At 37.5% G+C, this 16,556-nt stretch overlaps 1 protein-coding gene across 2 annotated transcripts in view; it reads right to left on the bottom strand.

Moving 5' to 3' along the window:
• Window positions 1-2,489, bottom strand: part of LOC122993956 (verrucotoxin subunit beta-like) — a 34,776-nt gene extending 32,287 nt beyond the window's left edge. For both annotated transcript variants that reach the window (XM_044368434.1, XM_044368432.1), the window contains exon 1: window positions 2,474-2,489. The gene's annotated coding sequence lies outside the window, so the exon portion shown is untranslated. The remainder of the gene's footprint in view (window positions 1-2,473) is intronic.
• Window positions 2,490-16,556: the final 14,067 nt, after the last annotated feature.

Genomic DNA, 16,556 nt, shown 5'->3' on the forward strand with positions numbered 1-16,556 from the left:
GTGAAATATCTCAACAACTGTTGGATGGGCTGTCAAGAAATTAGTTTCACACATTCATGTTCTCCTCAGGATGAACTGTAATAATTCGATCCTCTGACTTTTCCTCTAGTGCCATCATCTGGAAAAAAAAATTTCAATGTGTCGAATACTTTGGTTTATGACCAATTACCCGCAAAACTAATGACATTTACACCAGCAGTGGTGGAAAGTAACTAAGGGACAAGGTGACGTCATCAAATGTCTTGTTTTGTCCAACAAACAGTCCAAAACCCAAAGATATTCAGCATTAATGCACCAACACAACCCACCTGGTGGAAAGTGTTATTTCCTCTCAAATAAACCTTTTGTAAAATAAATAAATAACATTCGACACTCATGAACATGTAAATCATTATCATGGGGAGGTAATGCTTCAGCAGCTTCCTGTTTGTTTCCTTCTCTAAACGGCTCTTCTAGAAACATCGTCCAGTCAGTGCAGCAGTGCAGCCAGTTGCTGACTCAAGATATTCACACAACCACATAAATTTAACCAATCAGTTTCCTCCAATCTGATTCAAAAAGGGTGATTCTTTAATTGCCCCAAGCAGAGTCAACCAGCAGTAGACTCTTGCTGTTATTGATGATGACAAACATTGCAAAACTCAGATCTTCAGTCACCTGATTCAATAAAATCTCTCCTCTAAAATCCATCAGAGAGGAGAACGTTGGTGGAGAAACTAACTGTCTGTCTTAAAAGGTTTCTAACTGGTACAGCAGAAAGGCTTGGCTGGCTGGATGCAGTCATGTAAACGTCTTATTTTGCTTTCTGTGCTGACTTTTTAAAATGGGGGAACAGAAACAACATGAATTAGAGACATGAAACAGTTATCTGAGATGATTAAACATGAGAGAACATAAACATTTAATAACTTACAGATCACCAAGTACTGAAAATTATTCTACCAGTTAAAAGTTTGACTTCAGCTACTTGAAATCTAGTTTTTTATTATAGTTTTCACACATATTTATTCCCAAATTCTGTTTTCCGTTTTAATTTTTCTGAATACTGTGTTTTACAATTGAAGCAGATTTTGTCATCAGAAAGATTGTCTAATCATGTGACGGATGAATAAAATTTCAATATATTCAATAAGAAAGTATTCAGAATGTATTCATTACTAAAGAATTGTTGTTTTTTAAATTATTATTATAAAAAAAGAATAAATTCACAACTGGATTAGAATTGATTTATATTTTAAATATAACTAAATATTGTGTCCAGAGCAGCAACAGTAAAGTCACTATTTAAACTCAATAATATCTCACTGGAAACAAATATAAAATGTCAGTCAAATAAATAATATTCCTGACATCAAAATACTGAGTGAAGAAGACAGACATCAGTCAGTATCAGTCCTTCCTCTTTCTCCTCCTCCACTGCTGCTGGGATTCACTGCTGCAGGTACCGCTGGTAGAGAGGAGGAGCTGCTTTGTCTCAGCCAGCAGGAAATTTACAAGAATTTACAACATTTTAAGATTTGTGGTAAACTAAGTTTAACAGGTAGACTACATACAGACAGCTTTCATTAGAGCTTGTTTATAATAATTAACTACAGACAAACCAGATGAAAATATCACTTTTCTACATGTTTCTGCTTGTTCAACAGGTGGTTTGATTAATTTATTTATTGCACTTTCAGTAACCAGCGTATACATCAACTCTGATAAAACTTTATCTTTCACTTCACCTGACTGTGTGTGTGTGTGTAGGAGCCCTTGGTGACAGAAGCAACATGACCATAAATGGCAGCAAAACACAGTAAAGACTCAGCAAAGGTTCCTCTGTTCATTCAGTTTAGACGCTGTGAAAAAACACTTTGGTGCTGCACTTGAATCTTATAACTGTGGGAAAACCCTGATTTTTATAAATTGCATTTACATTTTAGCAAATTCCACGATATTCCGCATTTTACACTTGATTCCATTTTTATGATCAAATTCTGTGATTCCGTCCTTGTTTTCCACAAAGCAGAAATCATCGGGCCCTACTGTCACAGTATGAACTTCCCTAGTTATAGATAGATGGATAGATAAAGTACTAAACCGGTAAAAAACTAGAATAGAGACTAGAGATATAACATAACTAGAATATTAGTATCGTTTACACTGTAGACTGAAAGTGACACAGCCCCACCTATAAACATTTTCACCAGCTGCCACTGATAAACAACCAATACATTTCACTTAAATATGAAGCCTTTTCTTAAATTAAAGGTCAATTATATAATTAAGATTGATTACAGAACTCTGTTTGAGTACAATTATTAATTACAATTATCCAACTGAAGTCATCAAATCACATGAGTGTTGATCATATTCAAATTCTCTCCTAATTTTACTTTCACTTGTCTAAGATCATGTTGACGTGAATGAGTTTAGAGGTCCTGCAGCACTAATCTAGAAAAAGAACAACAAACAGAAGCAGTGTACTTACAGCAGAAAGGTTTGTGATCCTCTGAGAGAGGGCTGTGGTTTCTATCTTTATATTCTCTCTGACAAACTCCATGTTCTCTTTTTTCATTAAGATGAGGAAGTAGCTACTGGAGAGAATCAGCCTGATCTCCCAGAATTGGTGTGACCATAGACTGTAATAAAGATCACGTTTGTAATGTGCAGAAGGGGAAACAGCTCTCAGCTGACGTTGTACTTCTTCAGACATACATGTCGAACTCTTCAGAGGTCAAAGAGGAGTTTCAATTTCTCTCTCTAATTCTCCTTTTTCATCCATGACACCAAGAGTGTAGGTTTGGTTTTAACATTGGTAGGGACATTTTTTGTCATGTGACCAATATGCATAGTAGTGTATAAACATGCTATCTATGTCATACACACACATACTGTCAAATGTTTGCTTTATTTCATAAGTATTTGCTAACTTGCTAAAACATGACTTGTATCACACAGATTTTTTACGCATTTTAAAAGATATTTTACTGTTTATATTTTGTTTGTGTACATCTTAAACTAAAATTAATTCAAATTAAAGTAATTTAAACAGAAATAAAATTCACATATGACTTGATGATTATGATTATGATGATGATGATGATGATGATGATGATGATGATGATTTGATTATGATATGATTTTTGTAATGATGGTACTAGAGAATAAATAAAAATAACCAGAAAGGAAGGTGCTACTGTGTTTTAATCAACAGATGAAATCAATAAACTGTGTGTAAACATGCTCAAAACAAACCATCACAGGTAGAAACAGAAACCAGAAATACATTTCAGAATAAAGTATTCTGGCTTCACTTGATGCATGTGTACCAGTATATAACCTAAATCTACCATTAAAGTGCCCGACCATATAACAAGTGCTGTAGACATATAAGCAACATAGCAAACAACATAAAAACAGCATTTTACTTATAGTCAATAGATTAGTAGGCTACTCTACATTATCTCCTGATTTCTCCATCACTGCTTGTATTCCAGCAACCAGCTTGTGGCCTCTTTTATGTAAAAGAAACAAAATGTCTTCTCTTCTCATTTACTGACACTAATTGCTGGCAAACATCTCTGAGGTTAATGGCATCAAGTTTTTCTTGATGGATTTGTCATACTGCAATGTTGTTCAAATGCATTTGTGAGATTGTTGACCTGAGCCATGTTTTCAGTCTCATAAGTTCACTGAAGCTTCTTTGAGTCTCAGCTGAGGCCACAGGGATAACCAACAGCAGCCTAACAAGAGTTTCAACCTCATCAAACAAACACATCGTTTTTAGGATATCTGCAGCTTCACTTGTACCTGTTCTCAATGTGTGTAAACTGAAATCCAGACTTGCTGCCCGTCACTTTTTGTGTTCATTGCTCTTTTAAGTTCCTGCATTTGTGCTCATGTTGTGCAGATAAAAGTGAGAGTGTTGTATTGTTTCTATCTTTATAGTCTCTCTGACAAACTCCACGTTCTCTTTATTCATTAAGATGAGGAAGTAGCTACTGGAGAGAATCAGCCTGATCTCCCAGAAACGGTGTGACCATAGACTGTAATAAAGATCACGTTTGTAATGTGCAGAAGGGGAAACAGCTCTCAGCTGACGTTGTACTTCTTCAGACATACATGTCGAACTCTTCAGAGGTCAAAGAGGAGTTTCAACTTCTCTCTCTAATTCTCCTTTTTCATCCATGACACCAAGGGCGTAGGTTTGGTTTTAACATTGGTAGGGACATTTTTTGTCATAAGACCAATATGCATAGTAGTGTATAAACATGCTATCTATGTCATACACACACATACTGTCAAATGTTTGCCTTATTTCATCATTTGTGCATATGTAGAGCAGATACAAGTAAGAGTGTTCCCATGTATCCATCTCTATATTCTCTCTAAAAAACTCCACGTTCTCTTTATTCATTAAGATGAGGAAGTAGCTACTGGAGAGAATCAGCCTGATCTCCCAGAAACGGTGTGACCATAGACTGTAATAAAGATCACGTTTGAAATGTGCAGAAGGGGAAACAGCTCCCAGCTGGCGACGCCAGACATGTTTTCTCCACTTTTTCCTTTTTATTTTTTACTTTGCCACTTGCTGACTGTTGCAGACAATCTGGTGCTTGCACCAATTATGACAGAGAAGATTATAAAACTTCATAAATACTCATAACTCCACTCTAAAAAGATGACATTTTACATGTTTTGTTTTTTAATTAGATAACTAAAACAGTATATGACTTTTAAAACAGGTAAAGACATTATTAAATGCACAACAAGGATGATTAAGGGATTTACAGCAATAAACCCTGAAATACAGATTGTATCACATTTGATTCATTTTCAACATAATATTACGACAAAATAAATTATTATGACAAAATAAAGAACACAATATATAGGTTCTGCTTCGATCCATCAAATTCTTAAAGTTTAAAATAGAAATAGAAATAAATATTTTATTCTCACTATAACTTTCTCGAAATTATCAAAATGAGTAGCTTGGTAAGTCATGTGACCCACAACTTGTCCTGTGTTCTCCGTTGAGAAAAATGTGAAGTTTAGCATTATTTTTATTAAATACTGTTGCATCATCCTCTTATGTATCTGGAGTCATTATTTCCATACAACAAATCAAATCTTGCATAAATAGATGACGTGGTTCTATCACTGGCAGAGCAGACAGTCACACTGAGCCTGATTGCATCCTGCTACACAACACAAGAGCCACAGAACCTGAACAACAACCCACGTTAGCTTTCCTGCTAAAGTCTCCTTCTTATCTTACTTACAAACATGAACACACATCTTGTCCTACGGTGTAGCTTGTTGAACGAGCCACCAAACAAACATTCACCAGGGAAAAAGTTCACTGCTAACATCAGTTAGCAGCTATGTAGCTAATTAGCTGCTCAGCTGCAGCACATTAAACAGCATGTAAACATACCTGACCTGCTTTGATTGTCACTCTTTAAAATTCCTGTTAGAGACACACAGTCTGTCCATGACTTGTAGCTACAGCAGTTTGTTTACTTTGTCTCTATTTACAAGGTGTAACACAAGCGTGTAGCTCCCGTCCTGAAAACTGAAGCCAATGCGGAAGTGCCTTAAACCTGCATTCTTTATAATGGCCAGCAGGGGGCAACTCCATTGGCTGCAAAAAGAAGTCTGTTTTCTATGGAAGTCTATGAGAAAATTACCCTAATTGCAATTGTGCCATATGCTTCAGACCGTGCACTTTAGATCATTAAAATAGGGCCCTTTAAGTGTATGTCACTGAAGACCTTAACAAGAGCAGTCTCAGTGCTGTGGTGTGGTTGAGATCCTGACTGGAAGACATCAAAATAGTTGTTTAGTGGTTTAGTGGTTAGAGGTTTAATATGGGCCTATAGTTGCTCATTAGTGATGTGTCTAGATTGTTCTTTTTTAAGAGTGGCTTGATGATGGCAAGTTTTCTGGGCCTGTGGGAAGACACCTAAGAGAAGAGATGTGTTGACAATCTGTAGAAGATCTGATGCCATGCAGTTTGAAACAATTTTGGAAAAGCCTGTATAATGTCCTCCAGGTTTTTATGGTTGATCAGATGGAACTGTGTCACACTACTCAAATTGATTTTAAGTGGACACAGGGACAACGCATATCCTGCACATCATATGGAGGCACTGACTGTCTAATTTTCTGAATTTTTTCAGTGAAGAAGGAAGCAAATTCATTGCAAGCCTTGGTGGAAAGAAGTTCAGGGGCTACTGACACAGGAAGGTTTGTTAGCCTGTCGACAGTAGCAAACAAGGCACGTGCATTATTATTATTTTTGGCAATGATGTCAGAGAAGAAGGACCGCCTCGCATTTCTCAGTTCCAAATTATAAATGTGAAGTCTCTCTTTATAGATGTCATAATGAACCTGGAGATTTGTTTCTCGCCACTTACGTTCAGCTTTTCAGCTCTCTTTATTCTGACCTGCGTAGCATTCCTCCATGGAGATCTTTTCTTACCAGAGACAGCCTTCACCTTAGTAGGTGCAATGGCATCAATAACATTTGTAATTTTAGAACTGAAATTATCTACAAGCTCATTCACTGAGACCCAAGAGAGGGCGGGTGTGGAAGAGAAGGCCTGAATAAATATTTCACTGGTGTTTTCAGTGATATACCATTTTGTGATTACCTCTGTTTGAACATTTGTGTGCATGGAGATAGCACTCTCAAAGAAAGGGAATCTTCAGGAATAATCAGAGAGAGCAACATCAGTCACCACAACCTTAGAAACGTTCAGACCCTTAGAGATGATTAAGTCCAGAATGTGCCCCTTGTTGTGTGTGGGCTCCATTACATGTTGAGTCAGTCCATAGTTATCAAGAACATAATACAGTTCTTTAGTCCCTCTGTCCTGGGGGTTGTCAACATGGATGTTAAAATCACCAACAATAGCTACACAGTCAAAGTCAGTACAGACAATAGACAGCAGTTTAGCAAAGTCATCAAAAAAGGTAGCTCAGTTTTTAGGTGGCCTGTAGATATTTAGAAATATAGCTCGAGAGGAGGAATTCAACTGAAGAGCCACATATTCAAAAGAATCAAAGTTTCCATAAGTCATCTATTTGCATTGGAGGGAATCGTTAAATAAGAAGAGCTGCACTGTTATCTTGGTCTAAGTAAGTTTCAGTTAAAAACATAAAGGTTGTGCTCAGTGATAAAATCATTGATTAAAAATGTTTTTCCTGACAAAGACCTGACATTTAATAAAGCTAAATTTAATGTGTTAAAAATATTATCTACCCAATTTTTCGGGACAAGCTGTAGCTGATGAGGAATGGATGCTAAATTTGATAAATTTGCAGAACCGATTGAGTACTTCTTGTTTCTTTCATTCAGGTCTACACTCCCTCCCTCCCACTACGCTCTGCCAATGAAAGACGCCTGGTACCACCACCACCCTAAGTTGCTAGCTAGACTCTTCTCCTCTGTAGTTCCCTGGTGGTGGAATGAGATACCAAACTCTGTTCAATCTGCAGAGACCCTCTTAATCTTTATGAAAACACTGAAGATCCAACTCTTTCGCGAACACCTATGCACTTGATGGACTGAAGGTAGAGAAAAAACAAAAAGACAAAAATTTTTTTTAAAAATCTGCTTGTATGCATTCCATGCATCGCCTGTTGGCACCTATGCCCTATTGGACTCAAACTTAAGCTTTATGGCACTTACTCGTGTTGTTGTCTCCTGACTAGATCCCTGCTTGTGTTGTATCAGTCTCAGATGTACAGTACTATGAAAAAGTTTTAGACACTAAAAGTGAGAATGCTTACAAAAATATTGCTACAAGTTGTTTTAATTTATCAATTAACTTCTCACAAAGTTGAGTAAACAGCAGAAACCTAAATGAAATCAATATTTGCTGAGAGCAGATTTGCCTTCAAAACAGCAGCAGTTCTCCTCAGTACATTTTAACACAGTTTTTCATGGTAACTTGCAGGTAGGCTGTAGTAACCATCCTGGAGAAAGAATGTTCTTCTGTGAACAGAATAGAATGAAAATAGAAATGTAATTGATAACTTATCCACTAAAATAAAACATGGGTCGCTTCATGATTTCAAAATGCAGTTATTCTGTTCTGCATAGATCTACCAAATGATGTTATTTATCTGTTATTGTTATTCATCTGTTAAGTTTATAAGATGTTTTTTAGGTCATGTTTATTGGGATTTATATGAGCGTTGTGTTTACATTGTTATCTTCTGTAGATTTATGAAGAGTCATGTAAAAGATTTGATGTATCTATAAATGGAAAACTTCAGCTTTTATTACAAGGCCAAATATTTCTGTTGCAAGGCCAGATTTGGACCACTGGCTTTTGTGATTTTCTGATGCAGCTGTTCCTCACCTGTCCACCAGGTGTCTTCACTGTGCTCCTCTACCTGACACACCTGCTGCTCCTCTCCTCATCGGCCCTCACGACTAGCATTTAAAAAACATTTAAAAACCTGCGTCTTTAGGATGACATTCCTGAAATGTACCAATGTTTTGTATTTGTGTTCTATATACATATATATTTATGTTTTTGTGTAGATATGTTTCTGTGTGTGCACATATTTCTTTCTTATCAACTTGTCTAATCTCTGAAATATTCTGTTTTCTATCTTGTGTTTCGTGTGTTTGTTTCTTTCTTTATTATTCCGCCACTTCACACCTAAATTTGACCCCCTAAACATGCTCAAAAACTCACCAAATTTGGCACGCACGTCAGGTGTGGTGAAAAATTTGATAAAATGGAAAAATTAACCCCCAAAATGCCAAAATGTGCTCTCTAGCACCACCTATGTAACTAAAATAGCCGCCACAGCCCGTAGGAATGTCTTAGAGAGATCAAACCAAAACCGACTTATTCTTCTCATCAAGATCTACAAATCATACACGACACCCCTGAGCTAAATCCAACAGGGAGTTGAAAATAAGACTTTGCCTCAATTTTGGCCTCCAAACAAATGCTATCTCCTCCGAGGGTGTTAATGGCTTCAATCTTTCATACATGACTTATGACACTGTGCTGAAAAAAAGTTGTTAAAAACTTTGTAATAACTCAAACGGTTTGGATTTTATAAGCCCTGAAAGTTGCAGTGCCACCTCACATCACATGTACCCCTTACAATGTAAAAGAATGGGTGAGGCATGGACTTTATGTCAAACAAAGGCCTCTGACATCTAAATTATAAGTCTGACCACTTTCAAACCTGTGTCAATGGATTCCCCATGAAATGTTCTACTAAAAAATGTGTTTTTTAATGTAAGATTTGGCCACAATCATGGGATTTATGAGGAGATTTCACAAGAAGAGTGACATTCTCCTCTCCAACTGAGAGGGAGAGAGAGAGAAAAGAAGGGAGTGATGTGTGTGGGGGTTAAATGGAGCTCATTTTTGTAGGATACAGCAGAAAGGTCTATATACATACAGTACATTATATACAAACTTTGTATGAAGTTTGGTGTTATTATCATTTAATTTACAATAATTATAGGTCTTATATGTATAATTCAGTAGTGGGGATGACCTATGAGGGGAAGGGGAAAAATGGAGTGAGAGTGACAGTTTAGTGATAAAGTGCTGCAGAAAAGTAAAATCAAAACTAAAATTTGTAGCTCTGTACTGCAGTTTTTCCTTTATTAGGGCCCGAGCACCTAGTGGTTCACTCACACTCTCCATTCAAATATATGAGTATTTTTCTGTGTCCAGCTGCAGTTACTTATTGTCTCTACACACCTGACAGTACACATTTCAATCAAACTCTGACCAGGTCATGTGGGTTAAAAGTCTTTACTTTTCTAAAAATAGACTTGATGAAAATTAGGAAATTAATTTGTTTTACACACAAACTCATCAAGAGTTTCCAATTTACTAATTGAAATTCAAGTGAATGGGCCCAAAACTTGCATAATTTTGATGACACAGGTGTGAGCAAGACAGACATGTCTCACCCTGCAGAAAATTCTCATCCTCATACCGTTGAGATTTGATGTTTCGTCATGACAGAGGAAGTTGCCATAACTTTATTGTACATGCTCCAGTCTGCACCAAACTTTACATGTTTGATAAGACTCCCGGCCTGAACACGTCTACATGACAATATTCCATCAGTGATGCAAACTGGCTGAATAGCGCCCCCTATGAAATTTCAGCAAAGCAGCCCCAACAGCAGGCAGAATAGTGGACAAAGGAAGTGGTATTTATATCCTTGCACTGTCTGAAAACAGCCCGGGTCTGAAGACATCTACATGCCCGTGACAGAAGCCCTTCGATTGCACTGAGGCCTGACATGCACAGAGGTGCGAGGGCCCGTTCATCGCTGCTTGCAGCTTTAATTGTTCTTCTCTACTTCAGCGCTGTTAAGTCTTAATAGTTATTTTACTGCCTTTACTTTTATTTAACCTGTCCTGTTTTTATCGCATTTTGAAGGACTTTCAAACATCTGCTTTGAAAAGTGCTATATAAATAAAGATTATTATTAAACCCAGCAGGAATTACTTTCAATCATCAAACTTCTGATTTCTGTCATTGTAATCAGAGGTGAGGTGTAACTGCAGTGATGGCGGCTTGTTAACTTCCATCTACAATGATTAATTATTATGATTAATTTATAGTCATACCTGTTTCCTTAAACTCACAGACTCAAACTAATGGTGAGTTCATATGCTGCTCTTCAACTTAAATTTCAGTGTCAGAAAGTTTTCTCAAACAGCCACCAAGTGTTTTGTCTTGTTAGCTAACAAGCTAGTCAGCAGTCCATCCTGTAGTCTGCTGGGTGCTGCTAAAACCACAGTATCTTCTTTTTACATTTCTATTTCTACACTTGTTCAATACACAACATACAGCATGTAAATCAGACTCTGGAGTTGCTGGAAGGTGGATTTCTTTCTCTTTTAATGGAGCTCGGCTAGCAGTTTCCCCCTGCTGTTTGTGCTAAGCTAAGCTAAACATGTCCTGGACCTGTCTATGTACTGGACACTCAGAGATGACACTGATATCCATCTGAAACATCTGAGTCTGGAGAAAACAAGACAAAATGTTTCTTTAAGAATAGTCCATGAAAACCTCTGAAGAAAACAGACATCTAATCACTATCAACCTCGCTGTGTCAAATATTTAATTTCACAATTTTATATTTTTACTTCTTTCACTGACACATTTAGTTTTCTTGTTTTGACTCATTTCTATAAAACACTTCTGCAGCTCTGCTCTGCTGTTATTTTAGTGATGTAGAAATAAAGTTTAACAAGAAGGTAAAACCTTTTTATGCAGTACATTTATTGATTCACAAAACATTCAAGAGTCCATACATGAAGACACGCACATGTCACATGATAACAAATTGTGATTAAGGATGTAAACCAAAAAGAAAACAAAGCTAATGAAACGTACAAGAGAAAACAAATATAAAAAGTCTGCTTTACATTTATATGAACTCTTTAATCTCCTCAGTTGTTGTGCTGTTTCCAAACTGGTTAAATTTCAGGGAAATAAGTTTAAAATAATGAACAAGACATCTGGACTTTCTCTATTTAGTATAATGGTGCAGCAATAAAAACACATACAGTCTTAGTCAGTGTAAACATTTACATTTTAACAATGTAAAGTCAATGTAAATGTGTCGGGGTTAGCTCAATAGCTAATTTGCACCTGCAGTCCTGACACGACTAAAACATGACAAACAGATAAAACACTTCATACATAATAAAGCTGCAATCAATATAAGAGGAAAAGAAAAACTGGAGAAAATGTATCACAACTCTTTGTCCTTAAACAATCTTCAACAATCAATATAATCAAACAGGAATAAAACTCAATCTATAGAAACATCATTCATGAGTACATATCATATATAGATACGTATATAGCCTCATGCTTAATATATATGTGATACTGTCAGATTAAGAACTAGTTTAAATTAATAACAATTTAATGTTACAGAACATGTCAAAGCAAGAAGGTGATTTTCAAATGTGAAACATGAGAAAAATGCAGGTGTAGTTTTGATTGATCATCTGGTTTTATGTATATATGTGAGATGTATCATTGAATCAGAGTACGTCCACACTGTGGTGGGTACATTTGTAAACGCATCTTTTTCTCTCCGTTTCAGCCCTCAGTTCAGACTAAAACTGCATTTTTATCTCCCACAACTGAGCTTTTCTGAGATGTTCTCCAGACTGTTTGAATCTAAAACAGCCAGCTTGGTGTTTCAGTGAGTACGAGGAAAGTACACGTTCTTGCTCTATACTATACAAGAGAGTAAAACTATTCATAAATACCCATAACTCCACTCTAAAAAGATGACATTTTAATCTTTAATTGGCTTAATTAGATAATTAAATCAGTGTATAAAAAGGTAAAAACATTATTAAATGTACAACAATGATGATGATTTAGGGATTTAATGATATATTATCTGAAATACAAACTGTATCATATTTGATTCATACCTTTTCAACATGATATTAGGACAAAATAAATTACACAATGTTTTTATGCTGCTTCAATCCAACAAATGTTCATCTTAGAATATAAGTAAGAATAAAAAAATAGAAAAATGAGTATTGGTAAGTCATGTGAAGTGCAGCTCAGAGGCAGCCATCTTGAATTTGGTAAATAAGGGACCTCTACTTCCTGCATTGCTCTGATATTCCACTAAAGGGCAGCTAACATGAGCCTGATTGTATACAACATGTCTTTCAGGTAATCATTGATCTTGTTGATGATGTAGAGGTCTCTGGAACTCATGTATCAAATATGATACAAATGGTGTTATAGGCTTAATTATCTGATGCAATGCTTATTTATTTTTGTGGACTCTGGAGGTGTCTCTCCTCTCTCTACTTAAGCTATGAACTTGAAGCTATTTCTCTCATGTCCTTCAGGGACTGAACTCGTCGATTCCATCCTAGTTTGGCCTCATATTTCTCCCACTCAATAAGTAGGTCAATGTACTCTGGAGTGGAGAGAGGATTTGGCCTCAGTGCTATCTCTTTGAGTCCGTTTAAACACTTGACAGACCTCTCCATCAATCTCACCACCTCCACCTGCCCATGATCATATTCAGCCTTCAGTTTTTCAATCAAAGCCTGAACAGGTGTCTTAGATTCTGGAGCTTTAAGGTACTTTTCTTTCAGCTCTTTCACTGTTCGCTTTTCTTTAACTTCTTTATAGTCCCATCTGTACTTCTGATTAAAATGTACATTCCAATTACATTTGCCAGGGCACTGAGTACAGTATTCATCAGATCCCATTACAATACAGTGTTTTTTATCTGCATCATTTCCATACAGACAAGGATAGTGGCAGGTATAGTGACATTGCTGACAGTTAGTGATGGAATTTCCAACACAAGAAATATCAACTTGAAAAGGCTTTTTGGCAGTTACTTCAAATTCAAAATTCTCATTTCTGCTGATCTCTGCCTCATGCTCCTTCAATTTTTCAGTCGTCTCTTTTAACTCCTCAAGCTTGGCTAACCCAAGTTTAACCTGCTCCTGCAAATTTTCAACTGAATTCTTGACCTTCTGTCTTTCTCTGAGGACCTCTTTCGTCATCGTCAAGCTTTTGGTGTCTATGACATTCAAATCAAGAAAAAACCTCTTCATGCTTTTTGTCCCCATGTTCCAAAACATCTGATCAAAGCCTCCATCTTCATCATCTTCATCTGTGCTGTTTGCTGCAGATGATTTGTTGCCTGCAAATAATGCAGAGTTATTGAATTTGAAGTGAGCTGGCAGCCCGTCTTTTGTTTTAGGACATGGGACACCTGAAGCATTGATTGCCTCTAGAACTGGTGGACGTTGGCCGTCTGCAAATGTCACCAGAACCCTGATGTTTTCTGCCACATCTTTGCCAAAGATTGAAAGCACAGAATCAAACATATACTTCTGTGATGTTGTGAGTCGTGTTAAAGACGCTTGAACTACGAAACACACAGCATCAATTTCACTGACACCAAGCTCAGCAGAGAAGAGATTACGTAGCTGCTCTGTGATCTCGTTGTCTCTCTCTATGCCTCTTGCATCTCCAAAGCCTGGAGTGTCCACAATGGTCAGAGAGAAGGGGGTTTTAAACCCATCTTGGTGGTTGATTTTGTACACAGTCACTTCAGAGGTCTGTCTCTCAGCTTGTGATTTGGACTGATCCTCATCAATTAATTTAAATCTGAAATTGTCCTTCCACTCTACACCAACAACGCAGTTGATCATTCCATTGATGAGAGTGGACTTTCCTGATCCAGTCGCTCCAAAAAGCACTATAGTGCAATTTTGCCTCTTGCTTTCTTTGCCGAAGTTGTACCTCCGGTAACCATCTATGTTCATATCTTCTTCTTTCAGAGGCAGTTTGTAAAGTGACGGGAATCCAGAATTTATGCTTTCACTTGTGCGTTTGATGATTTCTGCGAGATGCATACATTTTGTTGTGCAGACAGTGATGCTTTCTTTGCTTCTGCCAGCTCCACCACAGTCACATCTAACCCTGACAGCATATTCTGTCTCTGACTGAAGCCCTGAAATTATCCCCTTTTCAGCTCTTGACACCATTTGGCTCCACTGGAGATCTTCATCTTTCATCCCTTTGTCTGTTTGAGCGTACTCCATGATGTACTTCAAAATGTGGACATCTTGTCCAATCTCTGCAGGTTTCTCCCAGCTAACTGATATCTCACTTGAGTTTGTTTCAACTTGAGGTTTTCCAGGAGGGCTGCAAGGTAAGGTTTTAATGGAACCACTGAGTTCACCAGCTGGCCCAACACCTACTGAGGTCACTGCTCTGCATCTGAACATGTACTCTGTGTTAGGAGTCAGGCCGCTCACTGTGACTTCTTCAGCCTTTGGTACTGTTTTTTGTTGCCATCCATCCTCTCCACTGACACAGTACTCTACAGAGTAGGAGGTGATGTTCTCTGCTCCAAATCTTGGTGGACAAATCTTCAGTGTCACACTGTTGTGGGTTACATCACCTGCTGTCACTGTTTCAGGCTTTGAAGGCGGCTCAAACTTCTTATTAACATAAAAGACATCTTTATAAAGGTATATGCTTGAACCTTTCTGTGTCTCATTTGTTAAACCTACTGTCAGGAACTTTATGTTCTTCTTCTCCTTGTTGGCCTCTGCAAAATCACTGAATAGCTTTACTTTGATCCTCATTGCATCTGATACTTCTTTTGAGGTGTACCATTGTTCCTTCTCTATATCATGACAGTGTAGACCTTGAGGTTTGTCTGGTTTGGGTGTTTCTTCCAAATAGTCTGATAAAGCTGAGAGGTACGGTTCAGCACTTCCCAGTGAGGTGAAAACAAAACACACAGTATGTTCTGCACTGAGAATTTCCTCATCAAGCCCATTTTGAGATGGGATGATCTTGGTGTTTTTCATCTTGTTGGTGAATGATTTTAAGATGTAGATTTCCTTCTCTTTACAGTCCATCCACTCGTTCAAGCTTGTGTTGTTGAAAGGAGAAGAATGTCTCTTCTTCAGGATCTCTGCGAGCACAGCCTCCTCTTCCCCTCCTCCTCGGATTGATGGAAGTATCTTTGCCAAGGTTTGTTGGAATTCCAGTTTGAACTCTGAGCAAAATTCTGCAAATGTTTTAAGTTTTTTACCAATCTGTGGGAACTGCTGTGCAGTGGTGGTTCTCATTGCATCATTGCACCTCATTTCCAGCTCAGTGAAGTCCTCCAGGACACTCTGGGATTCCTGCACTAATCTTATACTTATCTGACGAACGAGTTTAGCAGCAGATGAATCTAAACTCACAAGTGGCATCAGCCAGACCTTCATTGGTACAGCATTTTCTCCATTGGTTCCCAGTAATTGTGGCAGGCTTTGGTAGACTTGTATGGCATCCTGAAAGGTTGTTGGAGTTTTCTTCAGTAAAAAGTCTCCATAGAATTTGCAGGAGAACTTCTCCACCCTTTCTTTTTCCTCATCTTTCATTTTTAGGGAACCTCCCCCCTCTATTGTGATGGTGGGGATTTTCTTGATCATCACCTTCATGTTGCCCTGAATGTCTTGATGACTTTCTTCATCAGACACCTCACGGTCAAAGACAAAGAAGGCTTGTGCCCCATAAAGGATAGCTGTGACTACATGTGTTGCTATTTTTTTTTCAAAGACATACTGATGCTTCACATTACCTCTTCCAAGATGATTCATTGACAGTTCCTTCATCTTTGTGGTTGCATGGTACTTCAGTGTTACTCTGGCCTGATTTTTGGATGTTTTACTATCATTCAGGTATTTGGCAGATCCTCCAACCTCTACTAGTCCACTACAGAAACTTGCTTTCAGGGATGCTTCAATATTTAATGATGAAGATTTATCTGCAATTGATTCAGATGCAACTATGTCAGAATTGTTGTAACACTGTGGTCCTTCTCGTATATTATTTTTCAGGTCATCATCGTCCCACAATGTCATGCCTGCAAAAGAAGAAGCAAAAACCAAGATCAGCGTCCTTTAATGATTGAATGCCATTTCATGTCCCATCCCTTTTTGGATTATAAGACTATTTCAACAGACATACATAATAATTGTTCGAGTCTTATGC

The sequence above is a fragment of the Thunnus albacares genome, chromosome 12, assembly GCF_914725855.1.
Source record: "Thunnus albacares chromosome 12, fThuAlb1.1, whole genome shotgun sequence".
NCBI classification, from domain to species: Eukaryota; Metazoa; Chordata; class Actinopteri; order Scombriformes; family Scombridae; genus Thunnus; species Thunnus albacares.